Source organism: Monodelphis domestica, chromosome 1 (genome assembly GCF_027887165.1).
Source record: "Monodelphis domestica isolate mMonDom1 chromosome 1, mMonDom1.pri, whole genome shotgun sequence".
Lineage (NCBI taxonomy): Eukaryota > Metazoa > Chordata > Mammalia > Didelphimorphia > Didelphidae > Monodelphis > Monodelphis domestica.
The window spans coordinates 734,616,497-734,633,585 of record NC_077227.1 but is presented as its reverse complement, the minus strand read 5'-3'; the positions used below and the strand labels follow the sequence as shown (position 1 = coordinate 734,633,585).

The 17,089-nt window shown below is 44.0% G+C and overlaps 1 protein-coding gene across 2 annotated transcripts in view; it reads left to right on the top strand.

Moving 5' to 3' along the window:
- The window catches only part of LOC103094158 (uncharacterized), a 66,894-nt gene that overhangs the window by 31,143 nt on the left and 18,662 nt on the right, over positions 1 to 17,089 (top strand). The window lies entirely within an intron of this gene.

Sequence of the window (17,089 nt, the reverse complement as noted above, 5' to 3'; positions counted from 1 at the left end):
TAAATAAGCATTATATTATACATAACATATTTACAAATATTATTGTTATAGTATATAGAAATATTACATATAAAATATAATGTATTATATATAAATATATAAATACAAATAAACATAAAATAATAAATTAATAAATAAATAAAAAGAAGAATATCTTCACTTTAATTTGGCAGTGGCAAAATTAATGTCTTTGTTCCCATTTGAATTCTGAATCCTTTTTATCTATCACCTTTTATGACTTGGGATTATCCTATCACATTCATGCATCTCAATTTGTTCCGCCATTTTCCAGAAGATGGGCACCCACTTTCATTTCGGTTCTTTGCTCTTACCAAAAAATGCCACTATCAATATTTTCCTGTATGTAGGAACTTTCCCTCCCTCTTTAACAGGCTCCCCTCCGCCCCTTTCATTTATCAAGTATTAAGTTTTGTACCCTGGTTTTCTTATCTATAAAATGGGGATTCATAATGGCACCTACCTCCTAGGCTTGTTGTGAGGACTGAATAAGCTAATATTTGAAAAGTACTTCATAGGGGCAGCTAGCTGGCTCAATGGATTGAGAGCCAAGCCTAGAGATGGGAGGTCCTGGGTTCAAATCTGCCCTTAGACACTTCTTAGCTGTGTGACCCTGGGCAAGTCACTTGAACCCCATTGCCCAGCCCTTCTGCCTACCAACCTTCTGCTACTTAGTATGTACTCTAAGACACAAGATAACAGCTTAAAAAAAAAGGAAAATGCCTTCTAAATCTTACTGTGCTTGATCAATGCTATTATTATTATTAATAATGATAATCATTATTATTATCCCTCCTGTCTTTCTTTTTTCTTTTTAAACCCTTACCTTCTTTAACTAATTAAAACAATTTTTCATCAATAATTTAAATTTTTAAAATTTAAAATTAAAAAAAATTAACATTTATTTTAAAACATTTTATTTTAAATAAATTTAAATTTTGTATATTTTATTTACATTTATTTAAAATTCACATAGATGGGCATATGATTTGGGGTTTAGTTTGGTTTTTTTAAAACCCTCACCTTCCATCTTGGAGTCAATACTGTGTATTGGTTCCAAGGCAGAAGAGTGGTAAGGGTTAGGCAATGGGGGTTAAGTGACTTGCCCAGGGTCACCCAGCTAGGAAGTGTCTGAGGTCAAATTTGAACCCAGGACCTCCCATCTCTAGGCCTGGCTCTCCATCCACTGAGCTACCCAGATGCCCCCTCCTCCTGTCTCTTTCAACAAAGCACTCCCATATCACGTAGGCATAATCAAGCGAGTCATCTCTCCCAGAGATCCCAGTCCATTTCTCACCCATCATTCCTTGCCAGGATTCCTCCGGAATCTCTCTCCATCCCTCAGTGGATCAGAGAGTGCTTCAGTCTTCCCGGGTCCTTCCATAATATTGACCTCCTGGGAGAAACTGTTCTCCTCCTCCTGCTCACTCCCTTCTGCTGTTTGCCATTTGTTTGACCTAGTTAAGTCTGTGCCCAGACCTGGTAATGCTGAGGCAAGGGGCGCGGAGCCCCGAGTGCTTCGTTTTCAGCTTCATTACATGTTGTTTTTCACAGGCAGTGGGAGATTCACAGCCCCAAGACCTGGAAGGAGTGTCTGCCTTCCTGCATCCCCTCCAACAGGGACCATTTCCATCTTTCCTCCTCCCTGTGAAGTGGAACCTCAGAACTGTTTGGGGCTCTATTTACCTTATGGCCAGTGATCTGGAACATTCTCTCAAAGGGTTTCCATTTTTTAAAGAAATTGTTTTAAAACATAATTAATGGGGCAGCTGGGTGGCTCAGTGGATGGAGAGCCAAGCCTAGAGATGGGCGGTCCTGGGTTCAAATCTGCCCTCAGACACTTCCCAGCTGTGTGACCCTGGGCAAGTCACTTGACCCCCATTGCCTAGCCCTAACCACTTTTCTGCCTTGGAGCTAATACACAGTATTGCTTCTAAGACAGAAGGTGAGGGTTAAAAAAAAAAAGTTTAAATAAAAGTTTTTTTAAATTTAAATGTTTTGATTTTTAAAATAAATGTAAATAAAAATTAAAACATTAAAAATTCATTTAAAATAAATAAACTATATTTTAAATAAATGTTTGAAAATTTTAAATAAAAGTTTTAAAAATTAAAAACATTTAAATTAAATTAATTTATTTAAAAAAGATTTTTCCATGGTTATATCATTCATGTTCTCTTTCTCCCCTCTTTCTTCCCCCTTCCCAGAGCTGACAAGCAATTCCACTGGGTAATACATATATTATTACTCACAACCTATTCCCATCTTGTTCATTTTTGTAATAGAGTCATTTTTAAAAATCTTTTAAAACTTAAACTTAAAACTTTTATAACTTAAAATCTTTAAAAAAACTAAACCCCAAGGGGACATCTGGGTAGCTCAGTGGATTGAGAGCCAGGCCTAAAGATGGGAGGTCCTGGGTTCAAATCTGACCTCAGACACTTCCCAGCTGTGTGACCCTGGGGGAGTCACTTAACCTCCATTGCCTAGCCCTTACCACTCTTCTGCCTTGGAGCCAATAAACAGTATTGACTCCAGGATGGAAGCTAAGAGTTTAAAAAAACCAAACTAAACCCCAAATCATATGCTCATCTATGTGAATTTTAAATATATGTAAATAAAATACACAAAATTTAAATTTATTTAAAATAAAATGTTTTAAATGTTGATTTTTTAAATTTAAAATTAAAAAAATTTAAATTATTGATGAAAAATTGTTTTAATTAGTTAAAATCAGCCTTCTCATGCCACCCCCTCCTCCACCATTTTGAGAACACAAGAAAAATAAAGCCCATTGCAAACATCAGATAGGGTTGTTGATCGCTTAGCTTATTTCTTTTGAAACCTACCTGTTCCTGTCCCTTGAACACAGGCCAAATCTGGGATTTATTCTTATCTATTCGTATCATCAGTGGCTTTGTTTTTCTGCCAAATACAGTGTGTTCTTACCCAGGATTCAAGGCCCATCAGTCAGGCTCCAGGTTATTTGCCTTTTTCAATGGTCTTTGCTTCTATCTCACAGAAGACAGCCTGCCTTTGCCTCATTTCGGGCGTTTCCAGAGCTGTAACTAGGGCAGGGTGACCAGGGCTTTGCCCCAGACCACCGACATTTACAAGACCCTTCCAGTGCCCGGCTAGAGAGGCAGCTGAAACTGGTACCTATTTAATGAGAGGAATTAGTGAAAATGGGAAGCTTTCAGGTGCCTCGTTCTTCTGGGTGCCGTGACTCCCTGCCTCTGCTCTGGCCATCTTTTTTTTTTCCTTGTTTGCCTCAGGTACAAAAATTGTGAATGATGGCTCTGACCAGTTCTTGCTCCTGGATGGGAGTTTAGGATTGGATTAGACACATGATTATTTTTAAATATGATGTTTTGGTATTTGCAAGTATCTTACTGCTAAAACCATGCTGCTCCCCCTGTCAGGCAGGGGCTTAATGGAGGACTTTGTGATAAATGAAGGGTATCCTGTGATAAGTGGGATGGCGAAGGCTCCCGTTGGACATGGAGGGACCCAATTTTCCAGCCTTGCATTGGATGGGCTGATACTTTATCCTGGTGTCCTTTGGGCAAGAGGAGCCCTGGGCACATCGGTGAAGGATGGAGAAGTTTGTCTCTTGGACCCTTTCCCCCTCTTCATGCCACCCTCTACCCCTGAGTTACTCAGAGCCCTTCAGATTACACCCAAACTGCTTGAGACCAACTCATTCTAGTCATGTAATGGCTAGAGCACAAAGCTGGGCATGGGGTTAGGAAGGGCTGGGTTCAAATCCCACTCTGATAATTTACTAGTTGTTAAGGAATGTAGTGTATGAAAAGTATCCATTATTTCAAACTTTAAAGCAGTTAACATAATGGCTAACCAGATGCTAGTAGCTGCTCATAACATTTATTTCTCAGTCATACAGTTTTTGTTCTTACTTGTTCTTCATTTCCTTTATTGGTGTGTGCAAGATTAAAATGTAATATTATGGAGCCAAATAATTTATTTTCTTTTTTAATCCCCTTTTTTGTTAAAAATTCTCCCCCTAGCCAAACTTGTGAATCTTTGTGATTGTAATCTCTTCTCTTTTTTAAACATGTTGTGACCATTTACATTCAGTTGGACATCCATTTTGAGCTTATTATGATACATGGATAAGAGGATGATCTAAATTTAATTTCTGCCAAGCTGCTTATTGGTTTTCCCAGCAGTCCTAAGTAATTTCTGCGATTACTTTTTTTTATGATAGAGCCCGAGTCCTGGTGATTCAATACCATTCCTCCTTCCCTCACTTTTCCTCCTGGTTTTTCTGAGATTCGAGACCTCTTGCTCTTTTAACAAATGGAATTTTGTTATTGTTTATGTCTGGTTTTAGAAAATATCCCTTAGGAGTTTGATTGGTATAGTCCTTAATCTGTAAGATTCATAGAAATGGAATCCAATGAGCATCCAAGTATTCATCATTTATTAAGTGCCTACTGCATGCAAGGCTCTGTGGAAGGTGCTAGAGAGATAAAGGCCAAAAACAAACAAACCATCAACCAGGTCTGCCCTCAAGGAGGTTCCATTCTAAGGTCAATAAATCAATGAGCATTTATTAAGCACCTACTCTTTTGCCACTAAGTGCTGGCGTATATAACCTGTTCAGTTCATTTGGGATCCCATTTCCTGGCAAAGATACTGGAGTGGTTTGCCATTTCCTTCTCCAGCTCATTTTACAGATGAGGAAACTGAGGCCAACAGGGTGAAGTGTCACACAGCTAGGAAATATCCAAGGTTGGATTTGAACTCAGGTCTTCCTGTCTCCAGGTCCAACACTATGCACTATGGCACCATCTAGCTTCCTGGGAGTTTGAGGGCTTGGGATCAAATCCTGACTTGAACACATCACCCGAGTGAGGTTAGACAAGTCAAGCTGGGACTCTCTGGGCTCTGTTTTCTTATCCACAAAAAAGGGGGATTCTGAGGTTCCTTCCTGTTCTATGCTGATGATCTAGTGAGTCCAGCCCCAGCAGAATGCCTGGCACATGGCAGACGCTTGATAAAGTCTTGTTGAAAGCCGCAAGATCAGGAAACACTTCCTATAGGAGATGATGCTGGCCTGAACGCTGAAGGGAGTTGAAGCTTCTGCGAGGTGGAGGTGAAAGTGGAATAAGCAGCTTCTGCAGACACAGAGATGGGAGATGGAGGTGGAATTTGGGGAAGAGCAAACAGGGCTGTTTGACTGGACTGCAGATGATGGGAAAGGCTGTACTATGAAAGGGGAATCCACAGTCAGACTGTGCAGGACCTGAAACACCAGCCTGAGAAGTGTGTCTATTGGGGAAGAGACCGTAGAGATTTTCTGGTCCATCTATATCATTTTACAGATGGGGAAACTGAGTCTCCTGGGGAGAGGAGTGACTTGCTCATTTGAAAAATGGCTCTATCCTTTGGGTCTCCTAATTCCTGGGCTAATTTCTTTCCCCTTCTCCAAATTACTTTCCTAAATCTCAGGCTGGAACCCCTGAATCATGAGACCTGGGAAGTTGGGGGTGAGCAACGGTTCTATTTTCCCCTTGGATTGGTACCAACTCATGACATCATGGCATCCCTTAGTCTGCATCAGGATCTTTTTTTAAAATAACCCCCTTAAAAGTTCCTCCCAGGGCTCTGGGCACGCGTTCTGTCAGGTGATAGCAGCCCTTGATATCAGTTTTCTGGACATTCCAATCATGCAAAGTAGCCATCCACAGCCTGGACTGTGGGGTCTTTTGAATGTGCCTAAATTCTAAAGAAAACAACCAGGCAGGACAGGGCTTTGGGCCCAGAATCTCCCTGAAGCTCTGTGTTTAGCCAATGGTTCAACTGAGGGCTGGGATTTTTTTCAGGAGGTTCCCGGCACTTTTCTGCCACCAGTAAAAAGAACTCTGTAAAAGCAAGGGGGTAGCCCTGAGGAGACAAATGTATGAATCCAGCAGGCTTCAGAGGGTATCTACACTCCCCCCCCCCCAACCCTGCCATGTACAAAATAAAATTAGGGGATTCAAGAGTCTCAAAAAGTCCCTTTTCTCCTAGAGAATTTCTTCTTCCTGTCTTCTTGGCCTTCATCCTAAAGGAGGCCCTGGATGTCTGCCAGGGAGTTTGGCTGGTCTCTCTAGCGTGTGTGATGGAGGAAAGGAGAAGGGAGGCTCATGGGATGATCTCTAAGGATCCTTCCAGTTCTAAATCCTTCCATCCTAACAAAAAAGTTAATATACGAGACTAATAAAGTTAATAAATAGTTAAAAATTTTAATTATTAAAATAGTTAAAATAATTTAAAAAGTTAATAAATGTTTTGCAAACCTGAAAACAATATATTAATATTTATTATGATTATTATTATGGAAGGATAGGAGGGAACAGGGTGAAGTGACTTGTCCAGGGTCATATAGCAAGTGTCAGATTTTCCAGTTCCAGGCCTGGCACTCTACCCACTGTGCCACCTAGATAATGATAATGATAATAAATCATCCCTTCTCTTTTAACCTTCTCCAAATTCTCTGAGATGACTTGCCTTAGTCTCTTGTTCCTCTCCACCAAAAGGTGCCATCCCTACTAGAAAGCTTCAGGGGCTTTGCTGAATAAATGCTTATTGAATTGCACCAACCCTGACAGCTGCATTTATACTGCATTTAAGAGTAGAATATCAGGGGGCAGCTGGGTAACTCAGTGGATTGAGAGCCAGGCCTAGAGACGGGAGGTCCTGGGTTCCAATCTGGCCTCAGATACTTCCCAGCTGTGTGACCCTGGACAAGTCACTTGACCCCCATTCCCTAGCCCTTACCACTCTTCTGCCTTGGAGCCAATAATAGTATTGGCTCCAAGATGGAAGGGAAGGGTTTAAAAAAAGAAAAAAAAAAGAGTAGAATATCTTGGAGTCCCTGAATTTTGAGTCTGATGGAGTCTTAGAATTTTCCAGAAAAGGAAAATATGATTCTGGGAAAAGGAAGAATTTTTCTAAAGTCACAGTCAAAATTTCAATGAAGGTCATCAAATACTCAGTCTAATACTCTTTCCAGTAGATCGAGCTGCCTTCTGGAAAGGTGCTGCATTTAAAAAAAATATAACCCTGACCGTCTGTCTTAGAACTGATACAGGTATCAGTTCCCAAGCAGAAGAGTGGTAAGGGCTAGGCAAAGGGCTAAGTGACTTACCTAGGGTCCCACATGTTATATTTAAAATAGTTGTGTGCCATAAACTGTGGCAGTTAAAAGAGTTGGGGTCATAAACTGTAAGAGTTAAAATAGTGGAAGATATAAATTGTGATAGATATAAGAGTGGGTGAGTAAATTTGACTGCAGAAAATATGTTTCACTACAGTGTCTTGGTTTTTAAATCAAATATAAGGTGGTTGCCAGGGAATATATTCCCAATTTTGAATATACCTAAGTCAACTGGGTTTTATAGATATTTTAATTAATAATACAATGAGGAATTAAAGAAAGAGAGAAAGAGTAAGAAAGGAATAAGTATGAAGGGCCTTAAGCCAACATGGCCTAGACCTGAGTCTTAAGAGAGAGAGATCAGTCAGTCAGTCTTTTATCACTCACCACAAGGTCTGTCTAAGCAAGGATTCTAGTGACACCAGGCCAGCTCCATCTCAGCTGACTTCACCAGAGAGAGTTCCAGCCAGAGTCCTCCTCAAAGAGAGATCCAGCCAGAGACTGTTTCAAAGGGTCTCTCTCCAGAGCCTCCAGAGGGACAGAGTCCCCTCAGAGGAGCTCCAGCAAGACCTCCTTAGAGATTGTCCTCCAAGAGCTTCCCTTTTCCAGAGCCTCTCTCAAGAGATTCTTCCCAAGCGATCCTCATCAGAGATCCTCCAAAAGGATTCCCCTCAAGCGATCCTCATTTGCCTCATAAGAGATTTCTCCAAAAGGATTGTCCTTCAAGAGATTCTGCTTTTTCTTATATAGGGGGTTTTCTCCTATGTCACTTCTCCTAAGTCCTTACATCTACCAATCACTGTAGACGTTTTCCAAAGGACAACCCATTCTAAAAACACTGCTGGGTCGACTTAATCCCTTTAGTAAGTTTGAATCAGAAAAAACACTGCTGGGTCAACTAATCCCCTCAGTAAGTCTGAACCAGAGAAAACACAGCTGAGTCGACTAATCCTCTCAAGAGAAAACCTCTGAATAAATTTTCACCTCTTTGCTCCTGGCAAGTTTACAAGTTGTCCGACCTTTATAGGTACCTAGCATCCCATTGTATCAATTCTAAAAACAGGCATGACTCAAAGAACTCCCTGCCTCATCATAAGCATGGGTCCAAGTACTTTCATTGTTTAGCAAGGAGTTTTCTCCCCTAAAGCAGTCTTAAGTACGGGTGGAGTAGAGGTCCTCCCATTTCTGATCCTGGCCAGTTCTCACAGTCAAAATGGGGAATGTTCCCAGTAGGGAATTGTTCCAACTGAGAATTTCCTATTGGGGAAAATTTTTAACATTCACAAGTCTGAGAAATTTCAAGATTTACACACAGCTAGGGAGGGTATGAGGCCAGATTTGAACACAGGTCGTTCCTTCTCCAAACCTGGCTATCTATCCACTGAGCCACCCAGCTGCCCCTAGGTGAATGCCCTAGAAAGGGGCTGTGCTCAGTCCAAAGGGATGAAGCTCTGATGACTGGATTTCAGGCATGAATCATTTTTATTTTATTTTATTTTATTTTTAAAAACCCTTACCTTCCATCTTGAAGTCAATACTGTGTATTGGCCAATGGGGGCCAAGAGACTTGCCCAGGGTCACACAGCTGGGAAGTGTCTGAGGCTAAATTTGAACCTAGGACCTCCCATCTCTAGACCTGACTCTCAATCCACTGAGCTACCCAGCTGCCCCCAGATGAATCATTTTAAAAGAAAGGAGCCTACCTGATATCCTTTGAATCACATATAAAGGTGAGTTATTATTGGTATGGTAGTTATTATCTTTATTATTAATCAGACAGTCACTGTGCTAAGTACTAAAGATACAAAAAAAAAAGACCAAAGAAATAACCCTGCCCTCAGGGAATTCGCAGTGGGCTAGGGGCAGACAATATACAAACAGCCAAGTACCAATTAGGTATGTGGAAGATAATTTAGAGATTTTGCCCAGAGGGAAGAAGGGGTGCCATTTTAGCTGGAACTTGAAGAAGCCTGGATGTGGAGTGAGGAAGGAGAGCCCTCCAGACATGGGGCCAGCCAGTGAAAACAACTAGAATCTGGCAATGCTCCTTGTGCGAGGATGAAGATTTCTCTGTGGGCTGGGGCAGTGGGGATTGTCAATGGAAAGTCATAAATGATTCTGGGATTTGTCACATCACACCTCTGCCACCTTTGAGGTGGGGACTTGGGGAGTGGATGCCATCTCTTTCCATACCAACAAGAATCTGAATTCCCAGTGAGATGGCTGAGACTGTGGCCAAGAAGTTGGCTTAATCCACCCACACATCTGGAAGTGCTCACAGATGGTATCCATGGTATTCAGGAGCAGCCATATCTGGCAAACATCTGCTTTGGAAGGAGCCATCCAGGGGAGGTCATGTTTCTGCCCATTCCCTAGTCTGCTTTGCCTTTGGGTGGGAAAGAATCAAATAAGGAGGGATGGGAGAGCCAGACAGGGGAGGATGTTTTCCAAGTCTATGGAGAGCCTCTTGATGCCTGGGGGAGCCAGGGGGGTGGTGGGACGTTGTAGTTTGACTCAGGGCCCTTTAGAGTCTTCCTCAGACTCTCAGCTAGTTGTGACTGAAGGGCTTGGCCCTTGGAGCCGGGTACCCTGTCTGCCCACCTCCCCAAATCCCCACTGGGGAGGCCCTGAATTTTCCTCCCCACTCCATTCCTCTTCCATTTATTTTTCCTCCTCCAATGACCTGACAAACATGACTTCTCACAAAGTCCATCTGAGGCTTATACAGTAATGAAAGAAGGTCCAGCCTCTCCAACCCCCTGGTCTGATGGGGGAGACATATTCAGATACCTCTGGTGTGGGAGGCAGTGCAATACCCTGGAAAAAGCACTAGTTCTGAAGGAGAGGACCTGGGTTCAAATCCATCACTGAAGTTTACTACTTACATGATTTTAGGCAAAACTCTTAAGCTTTCTGAGCCTCAGTTTCCTCATCTGTAAAACAAAAGGGCTGGACTAGATGATTAAAGTCCCTTCTTGTTCTGGATCTTCTACTGGGGGAGGCAGCAGGCAGGAAATCATACAAGAAAAATCAAACTCCCAAGAATTCAGGAAGAGGCAAAGCTGGTGGCTGGATTGCAGAGGGAGCTGGGACTCAGCCAGAGAGACCAGTGGTAAAAGAGAGACTTCCAACTCCAAAACGAAAAGGAGAAGGCTGAGGGGGAGGCAGCCCCCGGGAAGGATGCCACTGGGCTTAGGAGGGCTTGGGGGGCTTGTTGGGGAGCTCCCTCAGGCCAGGAAAACAGGGAGAAAGACGTAGGTTCTGCTCAGGAGGGGCTCATCTGGCTGACTTCAGCACCCTGATCACTGAGGACCGCAATGGGTTTTTCCAGAGCTTGGAGATCCTGCTTTGATTTGGCCTCTCACGTTCTCAGGTCTCTTGTGGAAAAGTAGCAGTTTCAGGACAAGAAGTCAATCGATGAGTCCCAGGGAGAGAGTGATGGAGAGCTAAGGGGATCAGTTCTCCTTTTCTCTCTCTCTCTCTCTCTCTCTCTCTCTCTCTCTCTCTCTCTCTCTCTCTCTCTCTCTCTCTCTCTGTCTCTCTGTGTCTGTCTGTCTCTGCCTTTCTGACTCCCTCTGTCTGTCTGTCTGTCTGTCTGTCTGTCTGTCTCTGTCTCCCTCTGTCTGTCTCTCTCCTTCTCTGTCTTTCTGTTTCTGTCTCTGTTTTTCTCTCTGTTTCTCTCTGTCTCTGTTTTTTTCTGTCTCTCACTGTCTCCCTCTGTCTCTCAGTCTTTCTGTCTCTGTCTCTCTTTGGCTCCCTCTGTCTCTGTCTCTCTCAGGACCTCAGGGTCTATTGCAGCGGTTGTCCCCTTCCCTCATCTGCCATTAGAATAATCCTCTTGCATTAGCAAACAAAGGCAGCGCACAGTCTCCCGAAGGCTCTTGAGGAATTCACTTGTTACTTGGGAGCCGTGGGAGGCTGTGGGAGGAAGTCCGCAGTTTATATCGTATTCACTGGAGCTGGAAGCTTGGTCAGCTCAGCGGGAGGCTTTGTGAGCTTAGCGGGGCTCTGAGTCACCCCGTAAGACTTGGAAGTATGTCGGAGCCACAGAAGCCACCCGCAACCTTCTCCCATCGGGCCCCGCGCCCTCCCGCCGCCGCCGCCGCCGCTGGGCTGGCCCGGGTCTCCCTCTGGCCCCTTCTTCCATTTTGGAGGGGGGCCACCCCTGCCGGCCTGGACGGCCCTCCTGGCCCCGCCTTGACCCCGAGCCCCGACGTCTGCTTCCTCCTTCTGCCCTGCTCGGCTCTCTCTCTGCTGGTATCTGCGTCTCCGGGTGCCGAGTGGAAGCCCCACGCAGCCCAGTGATGGGAAGACAGAAGTCGGTCTGCCATCCGGCCACCAAGCTTGGTTTTGGTTCTGCCACTTAACTCGAGCTGTGACCTTGCCCCAGTGAACCTCTGACCCTCAGTTTCCTCATCTGTAAAATGGAAGTTGGCTGATTGAGGAATAGTCTAGTGCCTGCCTCCCGCGAGCCTTCTGGGAATCCTAAAGAGGAAAAAGAGTTTCTGTCATGACCATTATTAGCGTAAACAGGGCGGCTACTGTCCAAAGAGATGTTGCAGTGAAATCATTAAAAAAAAAAGAACTATGGGGGCAGCTGGGTGGTGAGTCAGGCCTAGAGATGGGAGGTCCTGGGTTCAAATCTGGCCTCAGACACTTCCCAGCTGTGTGACCCTGGACAAGTCACTTGACCCCCATTGTCTAGCCCTTACCACTCTTCAGCCTTGGAGCCAATACACAGTATTGATTCTAAGATGGAAGGTGAGGGTTTAAAAAAAATAAATAAGGGTTTGCAATCTCGTCTAATTTTGTTGTGCTGCAACAATGGAACCCAAGGCTCCAGGAGGAAAGTGACTTTCCCCGCTGACCGCAGAGCCCCAAAGCCACGCCTCCCTCCCCCCGCCATATCTCTGAGGCTTCATCCAGCTCCGCAGTTCCTCTGAGAAATTCCCGGGCAGATTCGGGTCTCTGGATGGGGCAAAGATCTAGTTCGTTTGCGTGGCCCCAGGCGTAGGGATTTACCCCAACACTGCGGCCTCTGCACCACGCCAGCCTAGCAGAGAGAAGGCGGAATCCCGGGGATGGGAGGCCCCTTCTCAGCCCGCCCCCTTCGAACTGGCCCGAGCCTAAGCCAAGCTCCGCAGCCGGGAGATCGTTCTTATTAATGGCTGCAAGCCGCCAAAGAGGGTGACTCAGTGGCGTCTCTCAGCTACTCTTATCTGTTTCCCTGGAACTCCCCCCTGGAGAAGTTCTTCAGCTGGGATCAACATTCTCCCGGTCCTTCCCAAACATTCGGATAACGTTGTTTTCGTGGCATTTCATTCCACTCGCAAATATTTATCCACCACCGACTTTGTGCTAAGAAGCTGATTCTATTCATGCTGCCTGGTTGGCTCTTCACGACCCGGATGAAAACGGAGGCAAAAAGGGTTAAGGGACTTGTCCAGGGTCACACAGCTGACAAGTGTGTAGAGGCTGGATTTGAACTCAGGAAGAGGATTCTTGTCGTGCACCACCTGGCTGTCCTTAACCCCAAGATTAATTATGAAAAAGGAGGCATGGCAGATAGGAGAATATTTAAGAAGACCCAGACTTTGATATCTTGGTTCAGATCTTGCCTGCTGCATACTAATAGTATCAATCAAATCAATAAACATTTATTAAACACCTATGCCTGTATGCCAGGTGCTGCTGCTTCTCCTCCTCCTCCTCCTTCTCCTCTGGACTAGACAATAGGAGTTAAGTGACTTGCCCAGGCTCACACAGCTAGGGAGTGTCTGTGTTCAAATTTGAACTCAGGACCTCTCCTCTCTGAGCCTGGCTCTCAATCCACTGAGCCACCCAGCTGCCCCCATACATCTTCTTTAAACATACTCTTCCCAGTGACTGTCCCTCTCCTCCTTAAACAATGGTAAAGACTAGGCAGTTGGAGTTAAGTGATTTGACCAGGATCACACGTGTAGGAGAAGCAGCTGAGGTCAGATTTTATCTTCTGGGTCCAAGCCTGGCTCTGTATTCCATGAGCCACCTAGCTGCTTCTCAGTGCTCTCCGGATTGCCAAATCTGATCATTTATTCAGTAGACAAGTGGTATGGTGGATAGGATGCCAGGCCTGGAGTCAGAAAGACTCATTCCTGAGTTCAGATCTGGCCTCAGACATTCACTAGCTATATGACCCTGGGCAAGTCCCTTAACCCTGTTTGCCTCAGTTTCCTCACCTGTCAAATAAGCTGGAGAGGGAAATGGCCAACAACTCCAGTATCTTTGCCAAGAAAACCCCAAATAGAGTCAGGTAAGAATGCTACAGGTAGATCTAGAAGGGACCCATCTAGTGTCTACTGCAAGCAAGTGAAGACTTCCCGGTGAGGAAGGGATGGATGAGAACAATTTGCTCCAATGGCCACGAGAGTGGCTGAAGCAGGTTCTGTGGAGCCTTTAGAGCTTGGTCAGACGTGGAAGATGCCAAGGCCATCCACGGCCTCCCGGCTGATCTCCAGTTGTCTTCCCTGTTGTCTTGCCACTGGATCTTGATGACTCTGGAAGAGAAACTGAGGCTGAGGGACTTTGTGCAGCTCTACTTCACTTAAATACAATTCATGCAAAGTCGGGACATCACTTTCTAAGCTTATGGACAAACAAGTTCAGGAAAGAGGAAATCGAGGCCCACAGTGAAGGGTTTCAGTGAATGATGAATCATGAAATATGTATCCAAAAGCTGATTCTAACAAGCAGCGTGTTCATGGATCAGACTTATTGGGATATAGTGCTAATATTTCACACGGTTGATCCATACTGGATCCTTCGATTGGATTGGGCTAAAAAATTGGTGAACTTCAAATTAAACTTCCATGATTAAAAGCTACAGTTGCTGGCAGACAGCCTCAGAAGGTCTTTTACAAGCTCAAAGGCTGACCTTGAACGTCTGAACCAGTTTTGACCAGGGTTCTGTATAAATGGAGATTTTCGACCCCAGACTTCAATCCCCAGAAGTCCTTGGTGTTTCCCAGAATTCCCTGTAATCTCACCTGAGTCCCCAGGTTGGCCGAGATCACAATTGGTATTTAACTGGCAGTAACGCCTCCCACCTTCTCTTCCATTGCAATGATGTAGTAAGTAAGCTAAGGGTGGGGATTTTGAATGGGCTAATCAGCCATGGGCACATGGTTTTTATTTTGTATCCTTGATTTCTAATAATCCTTAAGAAACCTCATAAAATATAATATTTTTATTAGTAGAGATATAAAATAATTGTTACAGTTCCAGGAAGAGAAAGGTTCAACTTAGATGAGGAAGGACTTTCCAATAACTTCTTCCTTGCCACCTGGCTGAACAATTGTTTTACCACCTGCTTCATTATCTTTGTCATTAGACTTGGCATCTTATGCAAACGTTTGCTGTTTCCTTTCTTTGGAGGATACCCAGCAACCCCCAAAGATGTGAGTGATCCGATAAACCGGTCAGAGACAAGTCCTCTCTCTCTCAGACTTGTCTTCCGGACTGACACCGTGCTGGATCTTTCTCTGGGTCTCTCTTCTCTTATTTTCTCTAGGCATCTCCAACCTCAAACTTAAGCCCATTTCCAGGCCTTGGCTTCCCTACTAGGGTACTAGAACCCATGTGGATCTGTGCGGGGAGCTCGATCTCTTCACATAGAAAGGAAATGACTTGTCCAATGTCTCCCAGGCAAATGGCAGAGGTGGTATAGAGGAAAACCAATCGACATGTTGGCCAAGTCTGAAAACGTATGCCTCGTTCTGTACCCATAGTCTCCCACCTCTCTCTTGAGATGTTGGGGCATGCTTTACCATGTCTTCTTTAGGAACCGTTCAGATCCTTGATTTCTGAGCTACTGACATATTAGTTGTAGTAGTAACAAAATCACAATAATGATAATAATAATAATAAATGGATAATGAGGGGGCAGCTCAGTGGATTGAGAGAGAGAGTCAGGTCCAGAGACGGAGGCTCAAATCTGGCCTCAGCTGTATGACCCTGGGCAAGTCACTTGACCCCCATTGCCTAGAAAAAGAAATAAATGGATAAGGATATGGGGTTTTAGGGTTACAAAGCTTTTCACATATATTGGTTTGTGTGCCTGGAGGAGGTAAATGTAACTCTCTTTTCTGAACCCCTTCAAGGGTCATAATATGCTTTTGTCATAGAAATCCTTCAATGGGGCACTCACTGGAATCTGACAAGAAAAGTACCAAAGATACTTTTATCCTCTTTTATTGATGAAGAAATTGGGGTTGGAGAGATGAAGTCAGTCAGTCAACAAGAATGTATTAAGTGCAGGAGATGCAAAGGGATGCAAAAACCATTCCCACTTCTCAGGGAACTCACAGTCTGATGGGAGAGACAACGTGTGGATCATTAGATCCACACAGAGAAAACACTGGAAGGATAAACAGTGAATAGTGGCAGCAGAATTCAAGGATTGTGGTTGCCATTTTACAGATGAAGAAACTGAGGCTTGTAGAGTGGGAATTGAGTTTGCATTGGGTCACAGAGCTAGTAAGGATGCTGCTGTTGCTTGTGTTTCTTCTTTCCTGCTATTGGGTAAAGGAGTACCGGACTGGGCTCTGACCTTCTGGTATTCTAAAGGTCTAGAGAATTAGCAGCCTGAGGTCCAGGAGCTAAGCCAGATGGGAAGCTGTTATTTAAAAGAATTGACCATTTGCTAAGCTCCTATTTTGGGGTCCTCAGCCCAGAATTAGGTGCTGTGGAGGAGACCAGAGGCAACTGGGAGAATGGATAAGCTCTCCAAGGGATAGAGACAACAGAGGGAGCAGATATCAAGGACTAAGCCTTAGCCAATGTCCAGTTAAATTTTTAAACATTTATTTATTTATAGTTGATTTGTTTATTTGTATCTTATTTATTTTTTATCTCATTGGAGTGAGAAAATTACCTCTATCCATATGAACTGGCACTTCTCCTATAACTAATAGTCTTAGAGAGAGTTCCTTTGGGCATTAAAGACTAAATGGCTTCTCTATATCACTTATTATTGGAACTGGAATTTGAACCCAGTTCTCTCTTTGCTCCAAATCCAGAGCTATTTTTTGAACCCTTATCTTCCATCTTAGATTGAATATTGTGTATTGATTCCAAAGCAGAAGAGTGGTAAGGGCTAGGCAATGGGGGTTAAGTGACTTGCCCAGGGTCACCCAGCTAGAAAATATCTGAGGTCAAATCTGAACCCAGGGCCTCCCATCTCTAGACCTGGCTCTCAATACACTGAGCCACCCAGCTGCCTGCTGTGAAAGGAAATTCTTGGTTCTTTGTCTATTCTGAGTTTACACTTGTAAAAAGGGAATCCTTTTTTCTCTTTGCCTAGTTAAAGTTAACACTTTGGTTAACAATAATTTAAGTACCGTTACTTAGTACCTCATCAGATTGTGAAGGCAAGATTAACTCTTCTATGTGTATTTTTGAATTGAATCAACAAAAGCTTGAACATCCTACTTAGCACTAGGTGGAGGAGCTCTCTACCCTTTCAACTCAATCAGCCAGGAAATGAGAATTCATATCTCAATTATCCAGGAATCTGTGAACCCTTTTGATGAGTATTTACCTCTCCAGAAGGTGAGAAGTGGTTCCCACAAACACTACCCCCTGAACAGTGCTGGGCAATTTGGAAGCTGTGATTGGTCCTTGTGAAGATGGGAAGGGACAAGAAGCTTCTATAAAAGGCCCTGAATTTCCGGAGCTAGGGAAGTCAACTTTAAGAAGAAAGTCTGCTTCAAGAAGGAGTTGGACTTCAAGAAGGAAGTCAGCTTAAAAAAAAAAAAGTTGGCTTAAGGAAGAAAGCTGGCCTCAGGAGTCACCTTTAGTTTGAGTCATTGTCTTGACCTGCCTCTTGGAGGGAATTTGGGTGAGTGGATAGCTGGCTTTCCCTTCCTG